Source organism: Homarus americanus, unplaced genomic scaffold (genome assembly GCF_018991925.1).
Source record: "Homarus americanus isolate GMGI-L3 unplaced genomic scaffold, GMGI_Hamer_2.0 scaffold34533, whole genome shotgun sequence".
NCBI classification, from domain to species: domain Eukaryota; kingdom Metazoa; phylum Arthropoda; class Malacostraca; order Decapoda; family Nephropidae; genus Homarus; species Homarus americanus.
The window spans coordinates 45,265-67,500 of record NW_024756494.1 but is presented as its reverse complement, the minus strand read 5'-3'; the positions used below and the strand labels follow the sequence as shown (position 1 = coordinate 67,500).

Genomic DNA, 22,236 nt, shown 5'->3' with positions numbered 1-22,236 from the left:
ACTGCAAAGTGGCAAGAAGGGAACCTGTACGAGAGATTTTACACAGGTAAGGAGGATGAGGCGAAAGGTTTACACAGGAAGTCAGGCCAGTGTGTATCATGAGTTATACAACCGTGGGTTTACTGTGAAGGGAGGGGGTGAATGTAGCAAGTATTTCACACAAGGTAAGAAGTGTTATAAGGCTTAAGTAAAATGCTTGGCAATGCTAACGTGAGACTGTAATCTTGGCGTCCCACAATGTGAATATGGAGTACCTAACCTGTTTTATCGACTTGAATTAAGTTTATCTGTGCCTTTTGGAGGGATTTAAAAATATATGAATTTTCATTAATAATTTTCAATTGTCGTAGGATTATCGTTGTGTAATTATTAACATTTACTTATTTACATACCCAGTGGCGTAGCTAGAGTGTGTGCCGCCCGGGGCGGCCCTTGAGTTTGACACCCCCCCGTGCCCCCACAAAAAATACATATTGCACAGTGACTCACTCTTATATATATATATATATATATATATATATATATATATATATATATATTAAATAGTTTGTGTACCATTATAATATTACTGTACCTTCACATACTCAAATGTAGTATGCTTTAAATACACACCAAACATACTTAAACTTTATAAGTAACAGTTAAACAAAAAGCAAAAACGACATATAGGATAGGGAAAAAAGTAAAAAAAGTGTAAAAAATTAGGACCATCTTTATTTCTGAAATTAAAACTACAACTTTACTTTCACATACTCAAATATAGTATGCTTTAAATACACCCCAAACATACTTAAACTTTATAAGTAACAGTTAAACAAAAAGCAAAAACGACATATAGGATAGGGAAAAAAGTAAAAAAGTGTAAAAAATTAGGACCATCTTTATTTCTGAAATGAAAACTACAACTTTCTACAAAGTAACTTTTCTTGTTTTTTGTTGGCAAATTCTTCAATGACATTGTCAAAAACTATTTCATCTGTCAATTGTCGCTCTATAGACAGTATGGCAAGATTTCTCAACCGCAAGGTGCTCATAGTAGATCTTAAGTAATTCTTGATCAGTTTTAGTTTCGAAAAACTCCTCTCACAGGTAGCAACACTAACAGCAATTGTGACGAGAATCCTCAGCATTATTACTATATTTGGAACCGAGTTCCTAAGGTTATACTTTTGAATAAACTGCAAAAGTTCAAGGGGGCCTTCTTTCCACGTCTGTATTCTGTCTTTAATAGTTATAGCAGCAACAGCAACAAAATGCTGAAGTCTTTTTCTCTCAACGAGGAACTCCTCTTTATCAATGTCGTCGTGATCGTGATCTATTTGACACTCATATTTATCATCCAAAAGATTCAATGGGGTAAGGAAGGCATATTTCTCAGCAAGTTCATGAAGCTGTTGAAATCTCAAAGTTATTTCTTGGATCACTCTGTCCAGCGAAGAAAACATTTCTCTCCTCAATTCAATGTCGTATGGCAATTCAGCATCTCGTGATCCTTCACCAAACATATGTTTCTTCTTTTTGGGTCGACGCCGATACAAAGGGATGGATTAACATCTCCAGTAGCTGCAGATATGGGTGATGAGCAGACCCAAAAGTGCCGCCCCCCAAAAGTGCCGCCCGGGGCGGACCGCCCCCCCCTAGCTACGCTAGTGTACATACCTAATATACGGAACGGTTATCGTGATCATACCTAGAGGTGACCATGGCGGGGGAAGGAGCCTGAAGTAATGATTGTACGTGTAGGATCCCAGTCATTCTGGAATATATTGTCCAGGCAGATTTTAAGGCTTAGTACTAATTTCGTTTCCACTACAGTAGTTGGCAGACTGTTCCATATGTTGAACCATATAGCTTAAAGCCTATCAATCTCCATAAACCTTTATGGGTGCAGCTGCGCACTTTTGTATTTCATTCTGGCTAATGCCAGACGATTTTATTCAGCCGAGAGAAACCCCTGCATGTCCTGTAAATGGTTAAAAATGTTAGTTTTCACTTGTAATATACGCAAAGGCTACCATAAATTACTAACTGTAAATCTTTATATATTCTTTCATACACTCTTATGTAATTATCAGTGCATTCTACATAATAACTTGTCTTACTTGTTATTGTAACTTACATTGCATTTTAGCTGTAAATATGAGGTTCAATACCCGATAAGGTTTAAGTAATCAGTTTGGGAGATTATTATTTTAGGGTCCAGAGGCTGCATGACATTACTGCTTAGAGTCTCTGTTTATACGTGTACAGGAGACGTTAATAGTGTGATATTAAATCGAGAAATTACTAGCGTTATGTTATCTGTGAATTCCAAGAGAACTCGGAAACGATATATAAAAACTCACGTGGGTTGGAGAAGCAGGGGTAAAGAATATCAATTGAGTGCCCGAGGGAAGAAGATAATAACAAACGAAAAAAAGACAGTAGGGAAATAATAGGACACAGCAGAGACGAACTAACAGAGGCAGAGGTGGAATCAATCTCTTTATTTTGTCTCACATGAAAGTCATCCCAGAGGAGTAAACAAAGAACACCTTTAGGCTGGGTTATCGAAAATCAAACAGGTGTGGCTGGAGCTCATAAGGGCTACAGTCCTAAACGGCCCCCAACCAAACCCTAATCTACTCATTAACATCCATGACAACTAAGGTTATTAAAACCAGGGCCCATTAAACTTGGTCCCTAAACTTAAAGGCTAGATTTTATTTAAAAGATAGGATGGGGTCGATTATTTAAAGGCAAGGATGGGGTCAAATATTTAAAGTCAATGATTTGGTCGAGTATTTCAAGGATAGGTTGGGGTCGATTGTTTAAAGGGTAGGATGGAGTCCTGTACGACGGGGAATAAATACGACTAAGACTTATTCCACCACTCACCCTTCAAGGAAACACCGGGCATTAGGAGGTAAGTAAACACACAATCAGGATGTGACGCCGCAAAAGGAAAGAATAGCCAACCACACGGAGCAGCCTTCAGTGTCATAACCTTTATCTTTGACAATTTGTTTATTATACTCTCTTCTGAGAACATAATGTACTTGAGCGCTGTGTCAAACCATCTTTCCTCACACGCAGGGAGATTATTCGGTTCTTTTGTGAACACTGAGGAAAAGAGTTTGTTTAACGCCTCCGTTTTTCCCTAATCTGAGTCTGCGTAACTAATATCTTCAAGCCTCAGAGCTGATATTCCCACACGTGCCTTTGATATCTTTCGTAAAGATAGAAAGCCATTGGGTTTGACTTGACCTTGCTTGCTATCCGTCTTTGGAACTCTTTCTCGGCCTTTCTGCACTCTGACTTTGCTTGATTCCTGGACCTGGTATACATCCTCCTGTCCTGCTCATCATATGTCGCGACCCACCTCTTGAATTTCCGAGATTTATATTCATTTTGTCAACTGCTGTATGGTTCATTGGCGACGGTCTCCTTGCATGCCTGGAGGCACTGGGTTTGGTCTTGGGTATATATTTATAAGTCAAATAGTTTACTTTCCTGGTTAACATATCAGGATAGCATTTGGGGTCTTGTTTATCAGTGAGTCATTTCAGTTCTCACCCCTTATCTACTCCCTCATTCTGTTCTAATCGCCATTGTAATATTTGAACCCTGGTGCTGCATTTATCATGAACCAAGTAAAAGTTAAATCTGAATGACAAAAATCACATATTGATTGTCGCCACTTGGCCACCATACCCTCATCATTAGTTATGATGAGGTCTTGCAGTTTGTGTGTTTGTTCCCCTCTAAAGCGAGTCGGATGTTTGACATGATGTAACAGGAAATAGTCTCTCAGAGTTTCTAAAAAAAAGAGTTCAAGTACTTCATGACAAGGGGGCGTTACGTTGTCAATTAAGGCTCTTTTGTTCCTTCGGTTTAATAAGATACATCTCTCCCGTGAGGAAGCTCTGTCTTCACTGGTATGTAGAATCACCGTAACAATATTTCAAACTTCAACTTGGAAAATTTTACTGTGTTCTTCAGCCATACACACACATTCCCTAATACAAAAAATAATCAAATGATCATATATAGTACAGTCGACATGTATTGACTTGTCTTGTATCGATTAATTGCTATAAAATTAGACACTACAGCGTTATAACTTTTATTTACATAGATATACAGTATACTGGACAGATGACAGCAGTAGTTGGGATTACGGTGAAAATAGTTTGGGAAACCCCGCCCTATAACATCCTGGATCATCCTAAACCCTAGAGTCACTAAGTCCAACATCAATGAGTTGAATAATCGCAATGGTGTTTACACTTTCTCTTTACTGAAAGCATTTGGCTGAAAAATACACGTTGCCTCTCTCTCTCTCTCTCTCTCTCTCTCTCTCTCTCTCAATAGTACAATGTCAAATCATACATAATGTACTACCTTACATTATGTGACTAGACTACCTTGAGTTATACTGTATATACTGCGTTATATTAAATTATGTGCACTGTGCTGTGTTAAGTCATGTACTTTAATAACGTATCTATACTGTATTATGTATAGACAAGAAAAAGTCAAGTCTGTTAGCTAAAATTTCTAAGTATCTGCCAAGCTAGCAATCTGTTCAGTAATAAATTCAATTAGAGTTCTACCAGCAGCTATCTGGTGATGCTGAACTAATACTAATTCTAGTGTCCTAAACATGAACGGCAGGCCAGAGGGGGACACTAGATAGGTGGTAAGCTAAAACAACGCAAACACCAAGATTCTGCTTAATGCCGATGTTATCAAATTTCGACTGAATAGGTCCGGTAAAAACCAAGGCGAGTAAGGTGACAGGTGGCGAAGAGGATGTACTGTATTTAATTATAATGACGAGAACAATGGTTCGTCACGCCACTTAGAGTCGACGGCTAATTTGGGAAATAAACTGGTGCTAATAAACAAACCTTCAGGATATTTACAGTATATCTAATATACTATAGCGCTATCCGAATGTATGACTATCTGTCTGTTTGTCTGTCTCTGCCGCCGAAACGGCACAATCGTTTTTCATCAAACTTGGTGGAAAAATCGCAAAAAATTCGTAGAGTGGAACAAACCTGATCCCATGTCGTCGGTTTCTTTAGGAAGCCATTAATAAACCATTTTATTTACGATGGAAAACGCACCCTAATTAATCAGGCAAGTCTATGGACTTGCCGCACCCTCATTCGCTGTACGCTGTCAGCGGGATACAATACAGTACAATACCATACAATACTGTACAACACAATGCAATACACAACGAACTATAAATATTTGTAAGAATAAAACATAATTATATAGACATGTAAGACTCACAACTTGATAAGATATCCTTAAGCCATTAGCTATTGGAAATATGATTAAATGTTTTGTTATTAATCCAGTGTGAAATGTATCCGTATTGGTGGTACAATCCTAATGGTCTCTAATTCTGTTGATTAGGTGAGGTTAATCTGGGTTTATTGAGATTAAAGATAAGGTGTGGGGTTTATTCTACCTGTGTTAGTCTCAGGTACGACCCTTATTGTAACAATCACGACCATGATTATAACAACCAGGACCATGATTATAACAACCACGACCATGATTATAACAACCACGACCATGATTATAACAACCACGCCCATGATCATAACAACTACGACCATGATTATAACAACCACGACCATGATTATAACAACCACAACAATGATTAAAACAACTACAACTATGATCATAACCACGACCATGATTATGACAACCACGACCATGATTATAACAACCACGCCCATGATTATAACAACCACGACCATGATTATAATATAATGAGACAAATCTCACAAGAAGGAGATTACATATAGGTAGAATATTGATAGTATAAGAGTATAAAAGAGAGGAAGACTTTGGTAGCGTGGCCGTGATAGTTATTTGAACTGGACTTACACTTAGCTTATCTTATACGTCAATACACATCTATTACGTCTTAAGGACGACTTCTCAAACACCGCTTTTGTTACAACTCTTTATTAATTACGAACATGACATGGACACATTAATAACACCTTCTATTGAAGTTACTAGGACATTATATTTACGTTACTAGGACATCATATTACGTTACTAGACACTCTGATTCTCGGACATGAACATGAAATTAATACACCTCCCACGTAAGTAACTCATCCCATGGAAAGCTCTGACAAAAACTCACGTGACCTAGGGGAGGCCTAGCAGGTGGTCCTGGGTTGTCTCTATGGGAGACTGCTTAGCTGGGCACCGGTGTGTCGAGGGCAACTCGCTCCCGACCGGAGGCGACCGGAGGCGGCTTGCCTCCGGCCCCTGACTTCTCTCGAGCAGGACTGGGGTGGTTGCTGGCCCTTCTTGGTTACAAGACACACTCTCTCTCTGTCTCTCTCTGGGGAGGGAGGACTAGGACGTCCTATATATTGGGAGGCGAGCCGTCAGGTTGAGCTGATCGGGGGGGGGCGGCGAAGGGTCTCCTTACATTTGCCCTCGCTAATGTAGGGTCAGGTCTGGACTTTTTCAGAGACTATAAGTTGTATATTCTGGAGAAATCTTCAGATGGGGCCGTGTGATATGAGAGGCCCTGGTTGATTTGTGGCCCCTTGACTTGGGCTCCAGGGTTACATTTGACCTGGCTAATGTGAGGTCAGGTCTGGACTTCTGCTGTGTAGGTTATTGTGTATATTGGGAGAGAGTCGGCAGGTGCCTTCTTACATGTTTGTTGGGGCCGTGTGACATGGGAGGGGAGCCTGGCTGATTTATAACCCTTGGGCAGCCGCGAGAGTTACCCTACACTTGACCCCCCTAATGTCGGGTCAAGTCTGGACTGTTTCTGAGATGTAAGCTGTGGTCTGACAACCCATCACTACACCTCCCGCCAAGACCAAAGCTTTCATGCTCAGAGAACTGATGACACATTTTAAGTAGACAGCAACATCATGTGCAGTATCTAATATAGTCCCTGAGGCGATAATGCATCCTTACATTTTACAAATTATAACACTAGAGATGTATGTTTTTCTACTGGCATAGTTTGATCTGACAAAGCTTACTATACCTCCCGCCAAGATTAAAGCTTCTATGACAGGAGAAAAAAAAATAAAATACATACACAGTAAGTGAACATAGAGTGATCTAAAGATCCTTCATATCTAGCATAGTGTCCGAGGCAAACTTGCAAATCACATTCTACAAACAAAAACAGGTGTTACATTGCCTAACCAGGCCGTGTCAAAATAAGAATTCGTCCCACTCAGTAATATGTCTACAACATTGCATTTGGTAATACAAAACATTGATCAAATGAACTCATAGAAAAAGTGACTAATCTTTTAAAAAAAAAACATTCTTTGTAGTACATGATAACAAAAATCAGAGAATTAAATACAAAATACAAAATACTCCTACTTCACATGTTAGGGTGTTATATCTTTTTAATGTAAATCAACAACATCAACAACATCAGTACATTTGTTGGGTCCAGCATGGCTCAAGTCCTCCATCCAGCTGGTATCTGAAAATAGGGAATGCCGGTAGCACAACAGCGGTAGTCGATTGGTCCTTCTGATGATCCACCTTTTCATCGTCGACTTTCTTCTGATGTCAGCACAGGACGTCTTCTGCCTTGTTTCGTCACATAGCACGTTTTTCTTTCTTCAATACCACACTTTGTAGGTCGTGTCACAACATCTGACTTCTTCACACTTCCTCCTGGTTTCTATAATATTCCAGATGATTTTTCTGTTCATGTGCTCTTCCTCTACGTTTAGAGCATTTTCATATTCCAGATGAATTTTTCTGTTCATCTGCTTTTCTTTATACATCTTCATTTTCATATTCCAGACGATTTTTCTGTTCATCTGTGTTTCTTTATACCTCTTCGTTTTCCCTCATATTCCAGATGAATTTTTCTGCTCCATCTGTACTTCTTCTCTGCAACATCATCACTTTCAACATATTCCAGACGATTTTCTGTTCATCTGCCGTCGGCCCCCTCCGGCCGGGATGAAAGCCGGTCCACTGCTTGGGCTGTCGTCTCCTTAGATGACTGTAAGGCAGGTTCCGCGGACCAGGGCTCGCCCTCCGTACGTGAGTGTCGGCGAGACCAAAGACCGTCCTGTCTTACACCTTCCACAGTGGTGAATCCCTCCCTGGCTGGGCTCACCAGGGTTCGTTGTGTGGCGCTGCATTCCACACTCCTTAATTTCCTAGAGTAGAAAAATATTAAATCTTCTTAATCCTAGACCAGGGAGGACTTGAAAGAAGTGGGGTGGTGTGTGGCGGGTGTGGTGCTGCATTCATCACGCTGCATTCCTCACGCTGCTTCTTCTCTTCTTATATGTGCTGTGGTCGGATTCCGGCTAGCCATGGGGCGGTACTGTGTGTGACATTTGACAGAAACAATCCGAAAGGGATGATGGATTAGTTGGAAGTGTATCCGTAAAGAAAAATTTTTTTTTACTTTATACGTTACGTCAATGTTTGGCAACTATGGTTTCCGTCACGACAATATTCTCATTAGGCTGGGTCGGGGAGTGAAGCTCTGCTCACTACATTGAATATTATTTATCACTACGCGTCAAAGAGTACATTACAAATCATACTAGCATAAAAACACACTGAGTGAAGCTCTGTAATTATCGCAATATTAAGTAACACTAACCACCGATTTCGAAGCATAACTCACGGGACAAAACATATGGGGATTGGTGGTCACACTGGATGGTGCGAGGCGGGTGGAGGCGGGGCGGGTGGAGGCGGAGCAGGTGAGGCGGAGCAGGTGAGGCAGGGCGGGTGAGGCGGAGTTAAGTGTAGTGGGGAGGAGCCGAGGCGTGGTTGATCAGGCCAGGCCGGGGCTTTGCGGGGCGGGGCACGGAACGGCGGGGCAGGGATGGGAGGAAGGGTAAGGAGGGTGAGGTGAGGATTAGGACAGGGAGGAGGATGTAGGTTAAAAGACATGTTAAGTTATAACAGTTAGTACAGACACCGCTTTCATCACTGAAACACAATTTCTACGTTCAACACTGACCAACAATCAAACTGCACTTGGGCTACTGAGAATGTCACAGATCGCGGGGGACACTGAGAAATCAAGTTAAGCACTGAACATATTTCTAGAAAAAATTCGCGCATACCACGACGAGAGACATTTACTTGAGCTGTAACGGTGACACACTAGGACACTTTTCACGCTACTATGCAGGAACTCCTTATCACGCACTTTCGAACAATACTCAAACAACGAGTCAGGTGTTATGGCTAAATCAGGGAGGGCATGGGTTTACGTTAAGCACACTGTTACCAATATAATGAGACGAGGAGGGCGTGAGTTAACGTTATAGTAAGCTGCCACCAATATAATGAGACAAATCTCACAAGAAGAAGATTACATATAGGTAGAATATTGATAGTATAAGAGTATAAAAGAGAGGAAGATTTTGGTAGCGTGGCCGTGATAGTTATTTGAACTGGACTTACACTTAGCTTATCTTATACGTCAATACACATCTATTACGTCTTAAGGGCGACTTCTCAAACACCGCTTCGTTACAACTCTTTATTAATTACGAACATGACATGGACACATTAATAACACCTTCTATTGAAGTTATTAGGACATTATATTTACGTTACTAGGACATCATATTACGTTACTAGACACTCTGATTCTCGGACATGAACATGAAATGAATACACCTCCCACGTAAGTAACTCATCCCATGGAAAGCTCTGACAAAAACTCACGTGACCTAGGGGAGGCCTAGCAGGTGGTCCTGGGTTGTCTCTATGGGAGACTGCTTAGCTGGGCACCGGTGTGTCGAGGGCAACTCGCTCCCGACTGGAGGCGACCGGAGGCAGCTTGCCTCCGGCCCCTGACTTCTCTTGAGCAGGACTGGGGACGTCGTAGCTGGCCCTTCCTTGTTACAAGACACACTCTCTCTCTCTCTCTCTCTCTCTGGGCAGAGGGAGGACTAGGACGTCCTATATATTGGGAGGCAAGCCGTCAGGTTGAGCTGATCGGGGGGGCGGCGAAGGGACTTCTTACATTTGCCCTCGCTAATGTAGGGTCAGGTCTGGACTTTTTCAGAGACTATAAGTTGTATATTCTGGAGAAATCTTCAGATGGGGCCGTGTGACATGAGAGGCCCTGGTTGATTTGTGGCCCCTTGACTTGGGCTCGAGGGTTACATTTGACCTGACTAATGTGAGGTCAGGTCTGGACTTCTTCTGCTGTGTAGGTTATTGTGTATATTGGGAGAGAGTCGGCAGGTGCCTTCTTACATGTTTGTTGGGGCCGTGTGACATGGGAGGGGAGCCTGGCTGATTTATAACCCTTGGGCAGCCGCGAGAGTTACCCTACACTTGACCCCCCTAATGTCGGGTCAAGTCTGGACCGTTTCTGAGATGTAAGCTGTGGACTGACAACCCATCACTACAATAACAACCATGACAATGATTATAATAACCACCACCATGATTATAACAACCACGACCATGATTATAACAACCACGAACATAATTATATCAATCACGACTATGATTATAACAACCACGACCATGATTATAACAACGACTACCATGATTATAACAACCACGACCATGATTATAACAACCACGACCATGATTATAACAACCACGACCATGATTATAACAACCACGACCATGATTATAACAACCACGACCATGATTATAACAACCACGACCATGATTATAACAACCACGACCATGATTATAACAACCATGACATAATTATAACAACCACGATTATGATCATAAACCACGAGCATGATTATAACCACGACCATGATTATAACAACCACGACCATGATTATAACAACCACGACCATGATTATAACTACCACGACCATGATTATAACACCCATGACTATGATTACTGTATATCACCCACGACCATGATTATAACAACCACGACCATGATTATAACAACCATGACTAAGATTATAATAACCACGACCATGATTATAACAACCACGACCATGCTTATAACAACCACGACCATGATTATAACTACCACGACCATGATTATAACACCCATTACTATGATTACTGTATATCACCCACGACCATGATTATAACAACCACGACCATGATTATAACTACCACGACTATGATTATAACACCCATGACTATGATTACTGTATATCACCCACGACCATGATTATAACAACCACGACCATCGAGAAAACGATGTAGCTGTACTCTGTTAGCAGGACGGCGGTTGCACTCCTGCCAAGCACGAGCGTTAGATCTTTCACGCCTCGGTAAACTGTACCAGAGGACTCGCCACCGGGCACGAAGGGCCAACGATCACTTGTCTGTCGCTATGGTCACAGGCAAAATTTAATGTTCAATTTGTTCTAGTTCAATACTGGTTTGTAATGTGTGTGTCTTTGTAATAATTTTTTAATGATAATTTGTCTGAGTGTCTTAAAATGCAACTGGTATAATTTTCTATTCAAAATCCCTTTGTATTTATTATTTTAATTTAATGGTATTAATTAATGTATGGTAAAAATGGCTTGGTTTCATTTATGTCACCATTTACTGTTATAAGAAAGCCGAACTATACCTACCTTAGTTTAGGTTATTAGGATAGGTTAGTTGTGTTACCCCTCAGTTTTTGTTAGACTTCACTAATATTGAAACTTACTTTAGATTAGGTCATGGCAAGAAATTAAAATGGAGTATACCCTAAAATCTGATCATTTTATCACACCAACTCATAATCAATACATCTTCAGAAAATAACAATTTTAACAACAATACTGCAGTCATATGGTTTCCCTTTACCAAAGACGAAGGCGATTTCACACAGGATGACATTAAGTAATAAAGGTTATGTAATTAAACACACTCCGGAGTAATTATGCTGTTTATGGGATAATATTAAGATTTTCCTCCCCCAGAGTAGCCGGGTGAAGAATCTCCCCCCCCCCCACCCTTCTAACTGATGAATTGCTTTCCCTCATCTAACCTAACCTGACTGCATTACCTTAGTGCAGGGTCATGGCAATCGAATGAAGAATATGACCACCCCGAGTATACCATCTGAAGAATTTTCCCCGTTTTATGTTTTGTTGGTCATATCCGGTCTGAGGTGTGACTGAACGAGTTCCATATGTTGATGCGTTACTAATGTACCTTTGTTATTGTGCTTTCGGTGATGTTGATAAGGTTTATTTTAGTTGTAACGTTGACGTTTTTGATGTTGGTGATATTGGTAAGGTTTATTTTAGTAGTACCGTTGATGTTCTTAATGTTGGTGATGTTGGTAAGGTTTATTTTAGTGGTAACGTCGATGTTTTTGATGTTGGTGATGTTGGTAAGGTTTATTTTAGTGGTACCGTTGATGTTCTTAATGTTGGTGATGATGTTAAGGATTATTTTATTAGTACCAATGATGCTCTAAATGTTAGTGATGTTGGTAAGGCTTATTTTAATAGTACCGTTGATGTTCTTAATGTTGGTGATGATGGCAGTACTCATATTACATATACTAGTGATGTTGAAATTTTTTAATGGTACTGAAGTTATTGTGTTGGTGGTGATGTTGATAATATAGATAATACTTATGTTAGTGGTAAAAGTGATGTTTTTAATAAGAACATAAGAAAATAAGGGGTCTGCAATAGGCCGGTTGGCCTGTGCATGGCAGCTCCTGTCGAGAGTTACTGTAGGTTATGTATCTATGCTACTGTGCCGAGTAGCAACCTTGTATATAAGCTACTGTGCCGAGTAGCATCTATGTATATTATTACGTGGCAACACTGCACGTTATGTGGCAACATTGCCCGGAGGCTGCCATATGGCAAGGCAGTCTCAGTCTGACTGTGTGAGCCGTGCATGGCACACGCTAATCCCCACTTGTATTTCTCCTATCCTTTAATAAACGGACTTCAGTGTTACCCGGCGTTTCCCTACCCATCACTGCATTCTTCAGGGAACACTTGGAACCTTCATGGCGCAGTGACTAGGATCTGTGGACTTACAAGTGTGTGAACAATGGACAGTTAGCCGGCAATGTGCGACTGCCGGCGATGTGATGTGCGCGTCGACTCTTCATGTGTTGTGTGTGTTGTGTTGTGTTTCGCCACGATGTGCAGTGTTGGGCTGTCACAGTGCTTTTTAGTGACGGTGGCAGTGTTAGTGTCAGTGTATTAGTGTGTCTAGAGCTGAGAGTTGAGCATTGGCATGTTTTTTTTTTGTGGTACCCACGGAGCACGCAGGCGTACACCCTTCTCGTGTGACATCCGGGGAGGCACTAACGTTCTCACCCCCACGGCGGCTCTAGCCACCGGCAGTAAGGCCACCACGGAGTGCATCTGCTGTCTCAGACACACACACACACACGCACGCACGCACTCACTCACGGACAGAACAGTGGACTCTATGCGTTATTTCTGCGCTGTTTATGTCATATATATGTGGTTCGAGCTGTTGATGCGCCACTTTATGTACTAAACAGTGCAGTCCATGCACACACTAAAATGGGCGATAAGAAGGGACAACGTCAAGATGGGAGACACGAATCCCCACCACCTCCCCCTTCACCGGGCGCAGACTCTCATCCTCCACCTCCAGTGACGGATATTGCCACAATTCTGAGGTGGATGGACAACCGGGACGAGCGACGCAGAGTGATGGAATTTCAGAGGGAGGAGATACGAAGAGAGGAGGAAAAGGCGCGCTTTGATGCAATATTGGCGACCCTGGCGCTAACCCACCCTCCCTCACTCGCGCACCAAGGCGCCAGTACCCTCCCTCCTCCACCACACCAGCTTCCTCCAGGCACTCTTGCTACTCCAACAGCTCCCAAGGCATCTGTTTAACCCCCACCCGCCCTCTCACCAGACGTCACGTTTCAGCTTTTTCGTGAGTGGAGGCGGCGTTGGACAGATTACTCCACGATGGTAGACCTTGACAGCATGCCTCCAAACAAACAGCTCATCCAACTGTGGATGTGTTTGTCGCTGGAGACCCAGAGAGTTTTGGAGCACACGTTGCAAGTGCCTCCCGATTCTACATCTTCAGTGACGGATGTGCTCGACCTTTTACAGGAGCACGTTAAAGGTCGGAATAACGAGGCTTTGCGTCGCCGCGCCTTCACCAGCTGCAAGCAGGTGGAGAACGAATCCTTTGACGACTTTTTTGTACGCTTGAAGAGTTTGTCAGAGGAGATCGACGTCTGCAAGGCGCACAGCCGGGAATGTGAGGAAGCCTGGATCAAGCACGGGATCTTGACAGGTGTCAGGCACGAAGAGTTGGTGCAGCGACTCATCCCCCTGGACGTTTCCTCCACACTCCAGGTGGTAGTGACTGAATGTCGGTCGTACGAGGCCACCAAGTCCGCCACCTCTGCCTTACGGGCCCCACCTGCTGTGAGAGCTATCTCACAATACAAGAAGGATAAGAAGGCGGGCAACAACGTGAAGGCTGCCGCACGTTCTTCCACGCCTCCGCCTAGTGCTTCCTGTGGCAGCTGTGGAAAGCAGCATGGCCCCAAGACATGCCCGGCCGCCGACGCCATGTTTCGTGGATGTGACCGTAAGGGCCATTGGTCTAACACAGACAGGTGCCCTGCAGGAGGCCGCAAGTGTCAGGCCTGCGGTCGTTATGGACACTACGACAAGTGCTGCCGCCAACCCAAGCCCAAAAGCCCGAGACGAGGAGGAAAGCAGCGCGCTTCCCTCGGGGTGGTTTGCACGCATCCCCCTTCAGATGGCCTACACAGCCCCAAGCAGCAGCTGAGTCACATCAGGAGGGTGGAATCGACCACACGCCCCAGGGCTACCCCTTCCCCTACCATCCGCGTCGCCGTCACACACGGTGATGTGTCGGGTCACATCGAGGTGATACCGGACACCGGCGCTGATACTACGGTGATAGACCTGAAGCACCACCAGAAACTGGGCCTCACCAAACGCGACCTGGGACCACCGCCGCAGCTGCAGTACTACAATGCTGACGGTTCCCAGATGCCAGATGCTGTGGGCTCCTTTCAAGCGGAGATCACTTATGGCGACAGGTCGTGTCACGGATGGATCGACGTGCAGCCTACTCTCGCTACACCCTTGTTGTCGTGGGAGCACTGCAAGGAGTTAGGCGTGGTGTCCAGAGACTTTCCTGAACAGATCCCAGCTGCTCGGTACACCGCCAGCAGGGTGCGTGAATCACCGAGCGACGCGCCTGGCGCTGCCGCACAGAGCGGCCCAGAACCTGCGTCCACTCCCGCCCCGCCTCCACCCAAGTCACGGCTGCTTCCTCTTCACAGCGAGACGTCTCCTTCAGCCGCAAGGGCCTACTTCCTGAAGGAGTACTCGGATGTGCTGGTGACGAAGGAGGCCCTACGGACCGCGCCACTGAAGGCTATGGCGGGTCCGCCTATGAGGATACACCTGCGGGAAGATGCACAGCCGTTTGCCATACACACTCCCCGGTTGATCCCTCTCGCCTTCAGGGATTCAGTCAAGAAGGAACTGGATTCCATGGTGGCCCAGGGTATCATCGTACCCGTTGGTGACGACCCGTCCCCTTGGTGCCACCCTCTAGTCGCTGTGGCTAAGTCTAACGGTGGTGTGCGAATTACTACCGACTTGTCCAAGCTTGACAGCCAGGTGTCCTGTCCTGCCCACCCTTCACCCACACCTTTTGCAGCTATACGGAGTGTGGATCCGAAGGTACGGCACTTCTCGACGATGGTCGCCCTCTGTGGTTACTGGCAGATCCCACTGAAGAAGGAGGATCAGCCAGTGACCACTTTCATCACGCCTTACGGACGCTTCCGCTACTGCCGTGGCCCTATGGGATTCGCTGCTACGGGGGACGCCTTCTGTCTCCGTGGTGACATGGCACTTCAAGGCGTGACCAACTGCGTGAAGGTAGTGGATGACGTCCTCCTCTACGATGAGGACTACCTGACGCACCTTCGCCACATCGACGAGGTACTGACCAGGTGTAGGACGCACAGCATCACTCTGAATGCCGAGAAGTTCGTCTTGGCCGCACCTGCAGTGTCCTTCTGCGGCTACCGACTCTCAAGGGATGGCATTGCTGCAGACCCGGAGAAAGTTCGTGCCATAGCGGACTTTGCAAAACCTGCCACCCTTACGGATCTCAGGTCTTTCATGGGCCTGGTGAACCAGCTGGCAGAATTTTCTCCTGACGTCTCCGCCGCTGCCGGGCCTCTTCGCCCCCTGATGAGCCCCAAGAGGACTTTCACGTGGACCCCTGACCACGACCTCGCCTTTCAAAAGGTGAAGGAGGCCCTGTCAAGTCCACCTATCCTTGCTACTTTCGACCCAGCGCTCCCCACCGTCCTCCAGACAGACGCCTCGCGCCTGTACTGGGGTGGTTACGCCCTTCTCCAGGATCACGGTGGAGGAAAGTACCGGCTCGTACAGTGTGGCTCTCGCTTCCTCACCTATGCTGAGTCTCGCTACGCTACCATCGAGCTGGAACTGCTGGCAGTGGTATGGGCCTTATCGAAGTGCAAATTTTACTTGATTGGCCTACAGCACTTCGACCTCATCACAGACCACAGGCCCTTGGTCCCCATTCTTAATCACTATTCGCTGGACGCCATCGAGAATCCCCGCCTCCAGCGCCTGAAGGAGAAGATTTTGGCCTTCGTCTTCACCGCGGCTTGGCGCGCAGGTAAGGAGTTGTGCATCCTGGATGCCCTCTCCCGCTCCACAGTCAGCCGCCCTACACCTGAAGACGAGATGCTCAGCACCGAGGCCGGTTTCTCCATCAGCAACATCGTCACCTTGCAGGCCGTACAGTCCCTAGCCAGCACCCAGGCCTCAGTGTCGCGACCCGACAGCGATCTGGCCCTTGAGGAACTACGGACCGCGGCACGCGACGACCCCTCCTACACTCAGCTCTTGGAGAGTGTGAGGACTGGGTTCCCTCGCGAACGTTTTGACCTCCACAACGCCCTACGCCCGTATTGGAAGATACGTGAGGACCTCTACGCAGATGGGGACCTCGTCCTGTACGGTGCCCGTGTAGTTGTCCCTGCAGCTCTCCGTCGTCGCGTTCTGGCCCGCTTACACGACAGCCATCGTGGTGCAGAGGCCACCAAGCGCCGCGCAAGGCAGGCTGTGTACTGGCCCGGCATTGACGCGGATATCGTCAATACGGTCCGTGCCTGTGAGCCGTGCCAGATCATGCAGCCCAGTCAACAGCAGGAGCCCCTCTTGTGCGACGACGAACCCACCAGGCCCTTCGAGTCCGTGTCGGCTAATTTCTTCAGCACAGCTGGGAAACATTTCCTCGTTGTCGCCGACCGACTCTCTGGCTAGCCTGTGGTGGTAATCTGTGGCTCGGACACGACGTCCGCGGCCACCATTCGCCACTTCCGGCACCTCTTTCGTGACCTGGGCGTCCCCGTACGTCTGCGGACGGACGGTGGGCCACAGTTCACCAGCCGGGACTTCACAGGATTCCTGGAGCGTTGGGGAGTCCGCCACATCGTGTCAACACCCCACTACCCACAGTCAAACGGCCATGCTGAGGCTGCGGTCAAGACAGTCAAGCACCTCATCCTAAAGGTGGCCCCTTCAGGCAACATAGACTGTGAGGCGTATGACAAAGGACTCCTGGAGTTACGTAATACTCCTACCCACACAGGGCGCTCCCCTGCCCAGATCTTGTATGGTCACCCTCTCCACTCTTGTGTTCCTGCACACGCCAAGGCCTTTGCGAAGGACTGGCAGACCAAAGCCGAGAGCTGCGACCGCCGCGCCGCTTCACGTGCCCAGGACGCCAAGGCTCGGTATGACGACCGTGCCCGCCCTCTTCAGCCAGTGGAGATTGGTGCCCTTATCCGCGTCCAGGACCCGACGACGACACGTTGGGACAAGGTGGGCATAGTGATGGGCGTCGGCCGGTCGCGGGACTACAAGGTCAGGATGCCGAGCGGCCGTGTCTGGTGGAGGAACCGCCGCTTCCTCCGGCCAGTCCCACCCCCTGCTGCTGGCCCCCTGACCGAGGACGAGTCCCCTACACCTCACGAGGATCCGCCCCACAGTACACCTCGACGCTCGGAGCGACTTAGGACTAAGAAGTCCGCTCAAGACAAAGACTATGAGCGTGAGGGGGGAGGGAGATGTAGGTTATGTATCTATGCTACTGTGCCGAGTAGCAACCTTGTATATAAGCTACTGTGCCGAGTAGCATCTATGTATATAATTACGTGGCAACACTGCACGTTATGTGGCACATTGCCCCGAGGCTGCCATATGGCAAGGCAGTCTCAATCTGACTGTGTGAGCCGTGCATGGCGCACGCTAGTCCCCACTTGTATTTCTCCTATCCTTTAATAAACGGACTTCAGTGTTACCCGGTGTTTCCCTACCCATCACTGCATTCTTCAGGGAACACTTGGAACCTTCAGTTACTACAACTCTCCATCATCCATGAATCTATCTAGCCTCCTTTTGAAACTTTCCAGAGTTCCAGTACTTACTACAAAGTTGCTAAGCTTGTTCCACTCGTCCACCACCCTATTTGTGAACCAGTTTCTTCCTATCTCCCTCCTGAACCTAAACTTATCCAACTTAAATCCGTTGCTCCGAGTCCTATCCTGCTCGGATATTATAAGAACTTTATCTATATCCTCTTTATTGATTCCTTTCACCCACTTGAATACTTCTATCATTTCTCCCCGCACTCTTCGTCTTTCTAGGGAATGCAAGTTAAGTTTCTTTAACCTATCCTGATATGGAAGGTTTCTAAGTCCCGGAATCATTTTCGTTATTCTTCGCTGCACCGACTCTAGTGAATTTATATCCATTCTATAATAGGGGCACAAAAACTGAACCGCATAATCGACGTGCGGTCTGACTAGCGCAAGATATAGTTGCAATAAGACCTTTGCACTCTTATTACTTACATTTCTAGATATAAAACCCAATGCTCTGTTTGCCTTAATTCGAACATTAACGCACTGTTTTCTAGGCCGTAGGTCCGGGCTTACAAGTACCCCTAGGTCTCTTTCACAAGTCGACTTCTCTAGGTTGATGTTGTTAAGGCTGTATACATTGTCAGTATTTGTTCTTCCAATATTAAGTACGCTGCACTTGCTGGTGTTGAATTTAATTTGCCATTTTTCAGATCACCCCTGCAGTTTATTTAGATCCTCCTGTAATGCATTTGCATCCTGCCCTGAATTAATCTGCCGCCCTATTTTGGTGTCATCCGCAAACTTGCTTATGTCACTGCTGATCTCAGTATCTAGATCGTTTATGTAGATTATGAACAAGAGTGGGCCTAGTACTGACTCCTGGGGAAAGACAGTACAGTATAGTATTAAAGTGTCCCATATCAATAAGTGGGTTAAAATTACGTACGAGCTATAGTGAACTAATATCGTTATAACCAGTTATAAAGATTTTAATACAAGAACTTAAAATGTAATTCGAATCTGAAGAACGATAAGTAAGGCGGAAATTTTATGTCACATTATCTTATTATGATTTTATTATGATTACCGGTGCCACAAACGTCTCCTGCACAAGTCTGGCTGTTAAGTGAAAGTGGTCAGTTAGGATTAATTTTGTTTTTGTTTTTCCCGTTTGTGTTTGGCGATCAAAAGGTCGAGATGATTCCTGCTGGGGCGTGAGTCGTGTCAAGTCTTGCGTTCATTTGTTTACGTGAACAACGATGTTCCTAAGCCAGTGTTTGTGTGTGTGTGTGTGTGTGTGTGTGTGTGTGTGTGTGTGTGTGTGTGTGTGTGTGTGTGTGTGTGTGTGTGTTTCTTAATAATGTTAGTGACTATAGAACAGGTGACGCCGGTCGTTCAATATATGCACTGTCAGTCATATAATTCTACTTAATGTTCTTCATCCTGGTCAATTCCTTTTTACTACTACTACTACTCATTCAATACTCATCCCTACAGATGTTAATTACACGGAAGCGTTTTGGAATTTCGTATTTTTTTCCAATGTGCTGCACTACATAACACTGAGCTGCAATTGTATATTCAGGAGTTTTCTTTGTTTATGTTTTCTTTTGACAGAGTAGAATGAGACACGCAATTAGGAGACAGAGCAACAAGGGACTACGATTTATAAAATAAAATTAAAACAGTTTCACCGTCTTAAACTGAATCCACTCCAACGCAACATTGTCGGTAACATGTATCGTGGCAAGTGTTATAAGAACATAAGAACATAAGAAAGTGGGATAGTGCAGGAGGCCGACTGGCCCATACAGGGCAGATCCCTTTCACACCCATCCCAGCACTTCCATGTGCCTATCCAACTTCGTCTTGAAGCTCCCTAGCGTCCCCGATCCTACTATAGCACTCGGTAGCCTATTCCACATATCCACAACTCTATTACCAAACCAGTGCTTACCTATATCCTTTCTGAATCGGAATTTATCTAATTTAAAGCCATTTGTTCTAGTTATTTCGTTATTACTGAGCTTCAGAACATCTTCCATTTCACCCTTGTTAATCCCACTTACCCACTTGTACACCTCTATCATATCTCCCCTAATGTTGTCAATATTACATGAAAAAGTTTGAGCGATTAGTGTTGATATCATTGACGCAAACAAAAATATGTCAAGTGACCTGATTGGTGTGGACTGTGATTATTTAAAGTTTCTTTCTAACAATTTGGGCAACTTTTATCCAACGAGTTGACGCCAATATTGTTGCGTTGGTTTCTCGATTACCTGGTACCACTGTGACACTAATCTACCCTTGCCGAATATCACGGAGCCATATGATAAATAATATAAAAGTTGACATTAATGTTTATGATCCTTGAAACTAAAAATAATACAAAATAAGAGTTTCCTTACCCCAGACCTACACCTCAAAAAAAAAAAAAATCTAAAGGCCTTCACACCTGCGTCACGACCTTGAATGTAACGTGCAGATAAATGGAAAACACTCACAATGATACAATGATAACGTGGATGTTTCCTATGCTAATTGATATCCTAGCGTCCTACTATTGTTACGGTGGTTATTATGTACATTATCATGTACAGGAGGATGGCCAAAACATTGCATCAGAGTTAAATGTTTATAAAAGACGCTACAAGTCAACAAGGAATTCACAGATGTGTTCCTGGGAGCGTCAGATGGTCTGTTATTGTTATGTACAGTAAATGTAGAAATTAGGAACACATATTGAAATTTATCAAGAGTGTGTGTGTGTGTGTGTTAATTTAATAGGCTTCTACGCCATAGAGAGAGACATAAGCAAACGCTGTTTCATAAAGTTTCATAGTTAGTTTCATTGTGAAAGTAATTACATTTTAGACTTTTTCAGTTTGCCCGTGAAAGGATAAATACAAAGAATATTGCGTATTAAAAAAAATAATAGGTTATAAGACAAAGGTACGAGTATGTCGGTCTGTGGTCATGCAGTGATGTTAAATTCATGGATTTTCGCCACGCTCATCTTTACTTGTGAAACCTATTGGCTTTATATAGTTTATAACTTTGTCCAAACTTATTATATTTACGCTGTACTTTTTTTTTTCACATTTTGTCACTCTTTCTTTTCACCTGTGTTCAAGAAACCCCTCCACACCAGTTGGTCTTTATTGAGTCGCTCTCCGAATTAACTTCACGGTTTGGCTGCTAAAAGGTCAATTGTGAGAATTCAAAACACTATAATATTTTGCCATACATCCATCTGATTGCGTAAATACTTCGTAAACATTTCCTGTGCGACCCAAATTTTCACAGTCAGTTGGAATTATCTGCACCATTCACATAATTTAATTTTAGGTTAAAACTTCCTGTTATGTAATAACATAAAAATAGTGTTAGTTCATATTGAAGTGACTATAGAACATGTGACGCCGGTCGTTCAATATATGCATTGTCAGTCATATAATTCCACTTAACCTTCTTCATCCTGGTCAATTCCTTTTTACTACTACTACTACTCATTCAATACTCATCCCTACAGATTTTAATTACACGAAAGCGTTTGGGAACTTCGTATTTTTTTCCAATGTGCTGCACTACATAACACTGAGCCGCAATTGTATATTCAGGACTTTTCTTTGTTTATGTTTTCTTTTGACAGAGTAGAATGAGACATGCAATTAGGAGAGAGAGCAACAAGGGACTACGAATTATAAAATAAAATTAAAACAGTTTCACCGTCTTAAACTGAATCCACTCCAACGCAACATTGTCGGTAACATGTAATGTTTGAGCGATTAGTGTTGATTAGTGTTGATAACATTGACGCCAACAAAAATATG

At 44.4% G+C, this 22,236-nt stretch overlaps 1 protein-coding gene across 1 annotated transcript in view; it reads left to right on the top strand.

Annotated features, from left to right (window-relative positions):
• The first annotated feature begins 59 nt into the window (after positions 1-59).
• LOC121856872 (organic cation transporter-like protein) overlaps positions 60-22,236 on the top strand; it is a 52,546-nt gene continuing 30,369 nt past the window's right edge. The window contains exon 1 of the mRNA XM_042352646.1: positions 60-164. The gene's annotated coding sequence lies outside the window, so the exon portion shown is untranslated. The remainder of the gene's footprint in view (positions 165-22,236) is intronic.